The sequence below is a fragment of the Adiantum capillus-veneris genome, chromosome 27 (genome assembly GCF_014529385.1).
Source record: "Adiantum capillus-veneris isolate H3 chromosome 27, ASM1452938v2, whole genome shotgun sequence".
Taxonomy (NCBI): Eukaryota; Viridiplantae; Streptophyta; class Polypodiopsida; order Polypodiales; family Pteridaceae; genus Adiantum; species Adiantum capillus-veneris.
In genome coordinates, this window is record NC_140957.1 from 132740556 (window position 1) to 132751925 (window position 11370).

Below are 11370 nucleotides of genomic sequence, written 5' to 3' on the forward strand. Positions count from 1 at the left end.
CTAGTTAGTATAACGCGACAATACCAAAGCTAACCACACAGTGCTTGTCAAGTCGTTCAAGACCATTGGCCCACACACACAAGTGATTGTCACAAAGTCATTGCCCCCCACACACAAGTGCCTGTCACAAAGTCGTGGCTGACCCGTCATCACGGAAAAGGCGGCTCCACTATAAATATAGTTAAAACAAGGTGGCTTTTAGAGAACTGCTTCTCCACTATAGTTAAAACAAGGCGGCTCCACTGTAAATATAATTAAAACAGGGCGGCTCTTTGAGATAGGGTGCAATTTTGAGAACTAGTCCATTGTAGCCGGCCCATTCAAATTCCTACAGCTGGCAATAGATTCATAGGTACGAGGAAAAGAAAACTACGACTAAAAAACACACATCATCAAACACTCAAAGACCCAAGCTCATTTTCATCGGCATCAAACCTCCAAGTCATCAAGGCATCAAGACAATGGAAGAAGGTCATAGGTAAAACCTAATGTCGGACAACCCTTCGCTGCTCCATGGCGCCTTTCCAAGGTGGACAGACTGCAAAAACGTCCGGGATGTCTTTGATTGTTCAAATGCGCTCAACGCACTTGAACAATCAAAGATTATTCACTAATCACTTCTTGCAGAGATGCACGCTTATAAGCTAGCATGTCATAGTTTATAAGATACCAGGTCATAGTTTATAACATTTTATTCCTATCAAAATGCAAGCCATTGCTATCCTACAAACCATAGCCATAGTTTGACCACAATGCTCTGATTAGCATTAGCATTTTGCCGTAATGAACATTGGTAAGAACTAGATACGACTGATGCAACGAATTAGATACGACTAATGCAGCCTTCGATTTGCAATATCCTTTCGACACAAGTGGAGTCTGGTGATCTTAATAGAGCATACCATAAATAGATAACTTACCCTCTTTACCAGCTAATCAAGAGATCCATAACTACATTCTGCATGTGCTTAAAGTCATCTGAGATATGCAAACCTACGCTCACTCGAATTAATGGAGTATACGAAGGTTAAGGTACACAGGATGGCGCTTTGAGGTTCTGAATCGGCCTCATCAGACACACAGAACATGGGAAGTGAACTTTCAAAAACTGAGCATGCTGATTTTGCTGAGTTTTAAGGTTAGAAAATTGAGCATGAATTTCTTTGCTTGTTCAAGTGCGCTCAACGCACTTGAACAAGCAAAGAAATTCATGCTGGCTGACTCACTTTGCTACGTGGTGAAAACGCCTTGAGGGGGCTGCATGGCATGAGAAATGCCTTCTTCATCTCCACCCAATCTCCACCTGTTTGCCTACTCTGGTTGCAGCTTTGCTTCGTCAAATGATCACCTACCCTGGGCGGCCACCTGAGCTCTACTTCGTCAAATGATGACGTGACCTTTGTCAAATGATCACCTAATCTGTGCTCTCTGCGATGGAAGACTACAATGTCTTTGTCTTTGTCGAAGATATTGCGATGACATGGCAGGGCTGGTTCTATTTCCTCTACAGTTTGTGGAGCCAAAGCAGCTAGGCACGTATTGCAAGGCAGCTAGGCACGTATTGCAAGGCAGATAGTTGCGTATTGCAAGTCATCTGGGCGCATATTGCAAGGAAGGGGCAGGGGTGAGAGAAGGAAATTCGGAGAGCCACAATGGAAAAGGGAGGGAGGGCATCCTCTGTCCGATAGGGAAACTGGTAAAGGCATGAGTGCAAAGCAAGGCAGGGAGCAGCGCCTCCTCTTGCAAACAAATGTGACGAGGGTGGGTGAGGGATGTATTGAGAGCTCGTGGGAACACCTTGTAGGGAAAAACCCTTGGGAGGCCACGTTTCTTTGCCCATCATCTTGAGTGACCTGCAATTCTCCTTGACCTTGCCTTGCTCACGAGATGTCATACCTTGCTCACGAGATTCTTCCTTCATAGAATTTATGTAGCCCTGTGCGAGTAGCTTCCCCCTGGACAGACCAACGACCCGCCTTAATTACTTGATTACTTGATTTTACTTGATATAGCCACCTTAATTACTTGACCCTCCTTAGTTAATAGCGGGTCCCTGGTCGTCTAAGAGGCATGTAGTGTATTTTAAGACGCATGTAGTGAATTTTGTGTATTTTTTGGAGCACTAGCCTGTTTGCTGGTTTTTCTAAAATTAATTTTTTCATCTTTATGCAAAAAATTAGATATTTGATTATAGGTGCACTGCCAAAATCTTCTTGGGAGACCTCAATGGTGCTGCAGTTGAAGTCCCTTTTCTCGATGGGGTAGCAATTGTTTCTACCTCATCTATGCATCGAAATCTGGGCTCTCGAGAATTGAAGATGATGAAACAGGAAACAGAAGGAAGACAGCAACTCAGAGTAGGAAGAAGATGGAGAAGGAGAAGACACATAGCTTGTGTACGAGATCTCTGTAGTCTCTCTCTGTATTAGAATAATAGTGTATACAAACTCAGAGCTACAAAGCTTATATGAAACCCTAAGAGATAAGGTGTCCTTTCACACCCGATGTCCAGGGGGAAAAACCCAGTGGGAGAAAAGTGCCCCTGGTGAAGCGCGTATACACACTAACACTACTACATGTCTACAAATCCCCCATGTAGTGATAGTGTGAATCCGTACAAGGTAGCAGATCGTCATGTGTATGAGAGTAAGCCCAAAGCTTTTCGGAAATCTTCAAACTTTTCTCGTGATAATGCCTTCGTAAAAAGATCTGCAATGCTATCCTGTGTAGGACAGTAAGTTAGTGTGATCTCCCCTACATGTAGCCTTTCCCTGACATAGTGGTAGTGAACCTCTATGTGCTTTGTTCTTGCATGAAATACTGGATTCCTTGCAACTGCCATAACACTCTGACTGTCAGTGAAAATGGTAGTGGGTGCCTGTTGACACTCACAAAGATCTGCCAATAACCTGCGTATCCATACACAATCAACTGTTGCCGTGAAAGCTGCCCCGTACTCAGCTTCACAAGTTGATGTAGCCACTGTGGGTTGCTTCTTGCTTAGCCAAGATATACATGCATTTCCCAAGAAAAAACAATTACCACTAGTGGAATGTCGTGTGTCAAAATCACCAGCTCAATCTGAATCGCTGTAACCAAGAAGCTGCATAGAACTGTGTTTTCCATACATATCCCCCCTTGGAAATAACATGGCAAGATTAGGGGTACCTGAAAGGTAACAAAGTATGCGACAGCCTGCCAATGATGCATACCTGGGCTGTGCATAAATCTGCTTGCTTGTGAAACCCCAAATTGAATGTCTGGACGAGTGTTGCCTGCCAAATATATCAAGCAACCAACTGCTGCTGCATAAGTATGTACATCAAAAGGTTCTCCAGCATCGTGCATGCTCAACTTTGATCCAGTTTCTACGGGTGTAGAGATTGGTTTACAATTTTGCATACCAAACTTGTCCAAAATTTTATGCAAATATTTCGCCTGCAACATGTATATGCCATCCTCTGATTGCACAAACTGAATACCCAAGTAATAATGTAGCAAACCAAGATTAGACATCTCAAAGGTTTTTCTCAAAGCATTTTTAAACGCTTCAATTTCATCTGCAGTATTGCCTGTAAGAAGCATATCATCAACATAAAGTGTTAGCATAATGAGAACTCCATCTCTCTTTTTGACATACAAAGTACTTTCTGTTGGACTATTCTGAAATCCCTGGCCAATCAAATAAGTATGTATCTTCTCATACCATGCTCTTGGAGCCTGTTTGAGACCATACAAAGCTTTACGCAATCTACATACCTTTTGCTCTTGACCTTTTACAACAAAATCACTTGGTTGAATTACATAAACTTCTTCCTGAAAAACACCATTCAAAAAAGCAGTTTTGATATCCAACTGATGCACTTTCCAACCATGATGAGCAGCAATTTCAACTAGTGATCTAATTGTGGACGCACGAGAAGTAGGAGCAAAGGTTTCATCATAATCTATGCCTTTCTGTTGTGCATAGCCTTTTGCCACAAGCCTTGATTTGTACCTGTCAACAGTACCATCTTTTTTCCTTTTTACCTTAAAAACCCACTTTGTACCAATAGGCTTTTTACCTGTAGGCAAGTCCACTAGATCCCATGTATGATTCTTATGAATAGAATCAATTTCTTGTTGCATAGCATCTTTCCACTGAACACACTCTAAAGCTTGTTCAAATGAATGAGGCTCATCTGCATCACAAAGAGTGCTAAAGCAAGACAAATCTACTCGCTCTCTACCAAAAGTAGTACCAGCACGTGTTTTTCGTGGCAACGGTGCATCCAACTTGCTATCCTGCAAAGTTTTTTGAACCCATTTAGGCAAGGTTCTTTCTTCCCTGAGAACTTCTTGCTCTTCACGCACAATTTCCTCTACATCATGAGGTGTCACATGCTGATCAAAAGATTGATCAAGATTATCAACCTATTGTGATTCTTGATTCTCCACAAAAGAAGGAAGCAAACCTTCAAATACATCATGTGTCTGCATATGAGGTACATCAAAAGCAACCATAGGTTGAGCAGTAGTTTCTGCAAAAATTACATAACGACTTTCAAAAATCTTGTTTGTAGCAGGATTTTAAAGTCTATAACCTTTACTTCCACTACTGTACCCCACAAATATACATTTGATTGCCTTATCATCAAGCTTCCCATGTAACTGTTGAGGGATGTGAGCATAAGCAAGACAACCAAAAACACGAAGATAATTGACTGAATGTTTTCTGTCATACCAAGCTTCAAATGAAGTAATGGTCTTCAAGGCACGAGTAGGACACGTGTTCAAAACATGTGCTGCACAAGCAACTGCCTCCATCCATAGCTTATGAGGCAAACTCTTAGCCTTGAGCATACATCTAGCCGTCTCCATTAAAGACCTGTTCTTCCTTTCTGCAACACCATTCTGTTGTGGTGTGTATGGCATAGTGCATTGGTGTTTAATGCCTTTCTTTCCCAAAAAATCCTTAAATGCACCTGACATGTATTCACCTCCTCGATCGGTACGAAGAGTCTGTACTTTGCAACCTGTTTCATTTTCAACCATGGCGACATAATGTTGAAAAACTGCAAACACATCTGACTTTGCTTTGAGTGGATACACCCAACAAAACCCGGAAAAGTCATTAATGAAGGTCACAAAATAAAGGCTGTTTCCTATAGATGGCGTCCTCATAGGACCACATACATCACTATGTACAAGCTGCAACTTTCGTGTCGCTCTAACTGAACCATCCTGTGAAAATGCAAATTTGTGCATCTTTCCAAGAACGCAACCTTCACATACACGTCTTGGTGGCATCTCCAATAAAGACAAATCATGCACCATATTATGACATTGTAAAGTCATCAAACTTCCATAACTAACATGCCCAAATCTAGCATGCCACAAGTCAGCATCCTGCATGGCCCGAGTCTTTGTTTCTGCAATACATACCTGAATCTGCTTTTCATAACGATCTAGCACAAATAGTCCATTCTCCAGCGTACCTGTAGTGATAAGAGAATAACCATTCTCTCGATCTCGTACAACACATTTGTCATCCTCAAAAATGACCCGAAGACCATTTTTTGCAAGAGAGGATACAGACAACAAATTCTTCTTGATCCCTAGAACATATAAGACATCTGGCAAGCATAAATCTGAACCATCTGAAATGGTAATCAAAATCTTACCAACGCCTTTGATTGGATAAGAAGCATTATTTGCACATGTCACCTTCTTTCCTGCTGGAGCTGCATCCAATGAACAAAACAAATCCTTCCTTGAAGTAATATGCCTGGATGCACCACTATCAAAGTACCAAATCATTTGTGTCTTGTCAACACTGTAAGCAGAAAAATCTGAACATACTACAAAAGCATAAGAATCCTGCACAAAGTTTGCAGACTCTTCTTCAGCTGTAGAAGAATCACCAGAAGCTGAAACAACCAAACTTGACTCTTTCTTCTTTTCTTTAGCAATTCGCTTTTTACACTCACTAATGTAGTGACCAGGTTTCTTGCAGTGGTGACATTTACCTTTCTTCTTGGACTTGTCGAAATCACCTTTAGACTTCTCTAAAGATTGTCCTGCACTAGACTTGGAGTAATGAGCACTCTCTTTACCCTTGTTTTTGTTCTGTACAACAAGAGCATGATCCATACCATCCACCTGTAAAGACTTGTTCTTACGTGATTGATCCTCCTGCAATAGCAAAGCCACTAACTCTTCAAAATGAAGAGGCTCAGGATTAGTTCGCAAAGACAGAGTCAAAGAAGTCTGAAAAGTCAAATAAGGTGGTGGTAGTGAATTGAGTGTTTTGGAAACCAAGTCCTTCTCTAGAATCACTTCATCAATGCTAAGAAATTTCTCTTTAAGATCCCTGATTTTTGTAAGATGCTCGACGATATCGTCACCTTCGTCCATCTGTATTTTGTCAAGTTGTTTCTTCAAAAACTCTATTCTGGCAGCGTTTCTTCCTCCAAACATAGCTTGCAGAGTGTTCCAAGCATCCTCAGAAGTTCTGCAAGATCTTATATGTGGTGTGATTGTCCTCTTTATGGTTAAGTAAATCACAGCCATAGCTTGTGCATCTTTAGTATCCCATCTCTTTTGCTCTGGAGTGACTTGTGAGGGTCCTGCACCAACAGCTGCACCACGACCAGGCGTGGTAGGTGCAATGCTACCTGGACGAACTTCATCTCCAGATACATAATCCCACAATCCTTTACCAACCAAAACATTTTTGGCCATAAAAGACCAAAGAGAATAGTTGGTACCATCCAATTTGTCTTCGGATGTAAACGCACCAAAAATCTCTTTCTTCGTAGATTGAGCCATACTGTGGATGCACACAAGAGAGCAAAAGAACCTCCAAGAGATTCACAAATCTCCTCTGCAATCCAAGAAAAAATCTACACAAAATCTCAGCACAAAGCTAAGACAAGCTGCTTCCCAAAAGAACTCTTTACCTGAAGAAAATCTGTCAAAAAGCACACCCTCTTGATCTAAACGCCTCCGAAAAGTAACTTCCGCTACGCTGTTCAGAACAAAATTCCTAGGGCTCGAACGGCTTCGAAAGGGGGGTAAAACTCCAGGTCGCTTGATCAGAATACTCCCGGAACGACAAGGATGCTCCCACGAGCAAATTTTCCAAAAACTGCCTGAAAACTGCGATTGCGCGCGCGGACGCGAAAATGCAAGTAGAGGCTCTGGAAATCACCTCGCTCTGATACCAATTGTTGAAGATGATGAAACAGGAAACAGAAGGAAGACAGCAACTCAGAGTAGGAAGAAGATGGAGAAGGAGAAGACACAAAGCTTGTGTACGAGATCTCTGTAGTCTATCTCTCTGTATTAGAATAATAGTGTATACAAACTCAGAGCTACAAAGCTTATATGAAACCCTAAGAGATAAGGTGTCCTTTCACACCGGATGTCCAGGGGGAAAAACCTAGTGGGAGAAAAGTGCCCCTGGTGAAGCGCGTATACACACTAACACTACTACATGTCTACAGAGAAAGCTCCAATGAAATTGGAACGGTTCAGTTGCAGGTATTGGCAAAGTGTGATGGGGTTCTGCAACCAGTGTCTGTTTTGCAAAGGAGACTGAGGCTTGATGATGATAGCTACTTTCTTCTCAGCTGTGATTTGTGACAATACTATATTGCAAGCTTGCATTCTACCAAATTAGAGTCCGAGCTAGGTGCCTCCAATCTTTCCCCAATGTGAGTTGGAACACACTTGTCAATCCATGATTTATTGGATTTCTTGTTGACCTATTTCTTCTGTTTGGTGCAGTATTTTGGAGGAGGAAATTAGAGACAACACTCCTTCAAACAAACTTTTTAACAATCCGACCCCGGGTAGTGCAGAGCCAATTGAAGTGGAGGATGATGATTTGTCATCTAATATATCATCCTTCGAGATTGTCAGACGGTTGACTCCAAATGACATTCTCCATAGAGTTATAGCAAAGTGCACGCTGTTGGGGAGGGTCCGTGAGCTGCCTGCAAAAATCCCAAATAACACAATCTTTGAATTGGTGGATGGACGTCAAATGGAGGGCATGGAGCAGAAGTACGACGGTAACCTCTAGACCAAACCTCAAACTCAAACAAGGGCCCTCAATGACTTGACTCTTCCCAAAAGCATGTGTGGTGGTTCACTGAAATGTGTGAATGAGCGTTGTCCATTCTTTGCAAGGACAGGGTCAGCCAACAAGCTTCATTGGTGTGGTCAGCTTCTTAAGTCTCCCATAGTCTCCCATAGTTGGTAGCTATGATTGCGGGAGCTTTGGTAATATAGAGTGTTTCTTTTGCAAGCATACCCCTCTTTGCATTGGGACATGTCCTGCCATTGCTTACTACTTTATGCCCAAAGGCACATCACATTCTCGACTTTTTATCCACTATGGGGAACACTCTCATGATGTTCGCAAAGGAATGTGCAGGGGTTCACTCAGGAATGTTTGTAATCTTGTGTCTCAGGTTGTTAGCATGGATCATATTGCAAGGCCAAGGAGAGTACAAATGATAATTGGAAAGGAAATGGTACTTCGTGCTTTCACAAATCAGGACAAGGGAGCATCTGAGTTTATGTCTGAGCAAGAGTTAAGAGAGATGTCAAGAGAAATGGACGCATTGGTGAACCTTAAGAAGTAGGTTCAACTAATTGTACTACTCTTGACAACTTGAAATTGATTTGTGCTAATCTATCATGGTTCTACTTGACAGGTTGAAACAAATGGTAGTGCAAAGTAGACGAGCAAATAGACCTGCAGGTGATGGGTTTGAGGCAATTCTTGAGTTGAAGAGAAAATGTCATTTTGAATTATTTCATGGTTCTCGATTCCCACTACAAGCAAATTCAGGGGACAAGAGATGCTTTCTATTCAAAATGTCCACAACCGGTGAAGGATCAGGGGTTAGCATAGTGAAAAGGATGGACACTGTTGGTACCGATGATCTTAGGCAATCTTGGGTCTGTTTTGATCACGTGCATAGAATTGAGGGTGGCTGGCATACCATGGGGGCGCATGTCTATGATCACTTGTAAGTATTGATTTGACCTAGCTCAGTGATGTAAATTTTGTGGCTAATTTCCATTTCAGCATGTTTGTGCAGTGTTGCAGAGCTGCTTACAATTGCCACTTGTGAGTTTAGAGAGGAGGACGAGGTGGTGCAGATTATGTTCTGGGAGAACTTAGTAAGGGTCGTGATAGAGCATGGTGGTAGAAAACCGCAATTTGCAGGGTTCATGGTTGATGAAGCAAGTGCAAATTGGCGTGCAGTGAGAGCTGTGTTCAATGATGGAAAGGAGATGGTCGGTCGAGAGAGATCTTGCCTTTTCCATTGGAAGGAAAGCCTCAAAATTCATACAGATCGATATATTGCATCACCCTTTAGGGACACCCATCTAGACATGTGTGAGAGCTGGAGAAATGCATCTACTAGGTCTGATGCACTTGAGCATTTTAGGCGAATAAGGGCATGGTGGACAACAGGGAAAGCATTGGATAGCTCAATTCGGAAGCTTGAGAGTTGGCTTGGTTGGTGGCATCACAGGGCTAGTCATTGGGGCAACTTTGTGCTTTTGGACAATGAGCCCATAGCCAATGCACTGGTGCCAAGGACTAATATTTCAGAATCTAAGCATGGTTCATGGCTCGTTGGAGAGGGGTATAAACATAAAATTAGTATGTATGATGCATGCATCACCGACCTTGTCAATGCGTACTTTCAATGTGCAAGGAAGCTTGCTTTCTTTGAGGGGAAACTGATTGGAATGGAGCCCACTCTAGAGGTGTTGATCGATAGAGCAATATCACGACAGGCCAAAACACCATCACCGGTTGAAACTACAAAGGTAGTGGATGATGCAATTTCTGGGACTCCAATGTTTTCGCAACGAATCAACTTCAAAGGTGAAAAGAAGACCCTTTGGGTCAAGAGGTCACTGGATAAAGAGGACAACAAAGATGAAGCAAGGTGCAACCATCGTTCGGAGTACAACTATGTGACAGTAGACAGACAAGAAGCTATCGTTCGTGGAAAGGGTAAAGTAGGAGACAATGCTGAAAGCCTATTGCATGATCTTGAGGCATGTGAGGTGGATGTGCATCCCACCATGTGGGCATTAAGGAGAGTGCCGATGGCGAGTAGTATCAAGTGTAGCAATTGGGCATCTGGAAAGAAATGTGATGCACTTGTTCGCGGGGGTGAGATAGCATCGTGCTTCTGGAGTGACTGCCAGATGGTCCAATGGAAGAAGGAGAAGTTTTGCTACTTTTGCAACACAGATGTCAGACATTGCTGGAACATTAGTAAGGTTGTGCTACATGCTCCTAGTAGTCTTCCCACAGTTTGGCGGATTGAAAAAGGGACACACATGAAGATAGTAGAGGCAAAGAAGTTCGTGGTTGGAGGATTTGACTTTGGTTTTCCATTGACACAAATTCAGGCAGTCATTGATGCCACAACCCCACTGACAAGTGACCCAAATGTAGAGGAGAGGCAGCGCCTTCCTTACAGACCAGGTGTGTCAAAGCTTGTATATACACAAGTAACTTATGCATTGACTCGAAGAATGCATGTGGAAGATACTGTGGTGAAGAAGATTGGCATTGAAGAGGTGTTCAAACTAAAGGTGGAACTCAACGGATTCAGATCCAGAGCTGATTGATGTTGTGGTTCGGAAGAATCCATCGTGCTCGTGCAAGGAATTTCAAGAACGTGTTTCTTTGAAGAAAAGATATCTTGCATGTTCACACTTATACTATGCGTTCCTGATAACTCTTGGTCAAGATGTGCACGTTAGCATGCATATTCACCAAAGCAAAATAGATCCCAATATTGTGCATGATATGCTCACACAGGCCAAACGAACCTAAGCAGGTTGAAGGCTCAAAGGTTTTTCTGATGATTATTTATGTCCATCTCGCAAGGGTTTAAAACTAAGAATATCTTTGTTCTTCAATGTGTTGACCCAAAGCAACATTTTTATGAAAAAAATATAATTTCATATAATTTTAATTCATTTTGACATCTACATAGCAACATTTTTGTGAAAAAGATATGATTTCATCTAATTTTATTTGATTTCAACTCTCTCTCTTTTTGTCTCTCTCTCTGTGAAAGAACCTTAGGAGCCTTGCTCACTAGCTTTGTTGCAAACTTACAAAATTGATCATTTGCTCATTTTTATGAAAAAATATAATTTCATCTCATTTTGACATGTACAGAGCAACATTTTTGTGAAAAGGTATGATTTCATCTAGTTTTATTTCATTTCAACTCTCTCTCTCTCTCTCTCTCTCTCTCTCTCTCTCTCTCTCTCTCTCTCTCTGAAAAAGAACCTTAAGAGCCTTGCTCACCGGCTTTGTTGCAAACTTGAAAAATT

General features: G+C 42.0%; 1 pseudogene; it reads left to right on the top strand.

Annotated features, from left to right (window-relative positions):
* The first annotated feature begins 10122 nt into the window (after positions 1–10122).
* Positions 10123–10861, top strand: LOC147422783 (uncharacterized; annotated as a pseudogene).
* Positions 10862–11370: the final 509 nt, after the last annotated feature.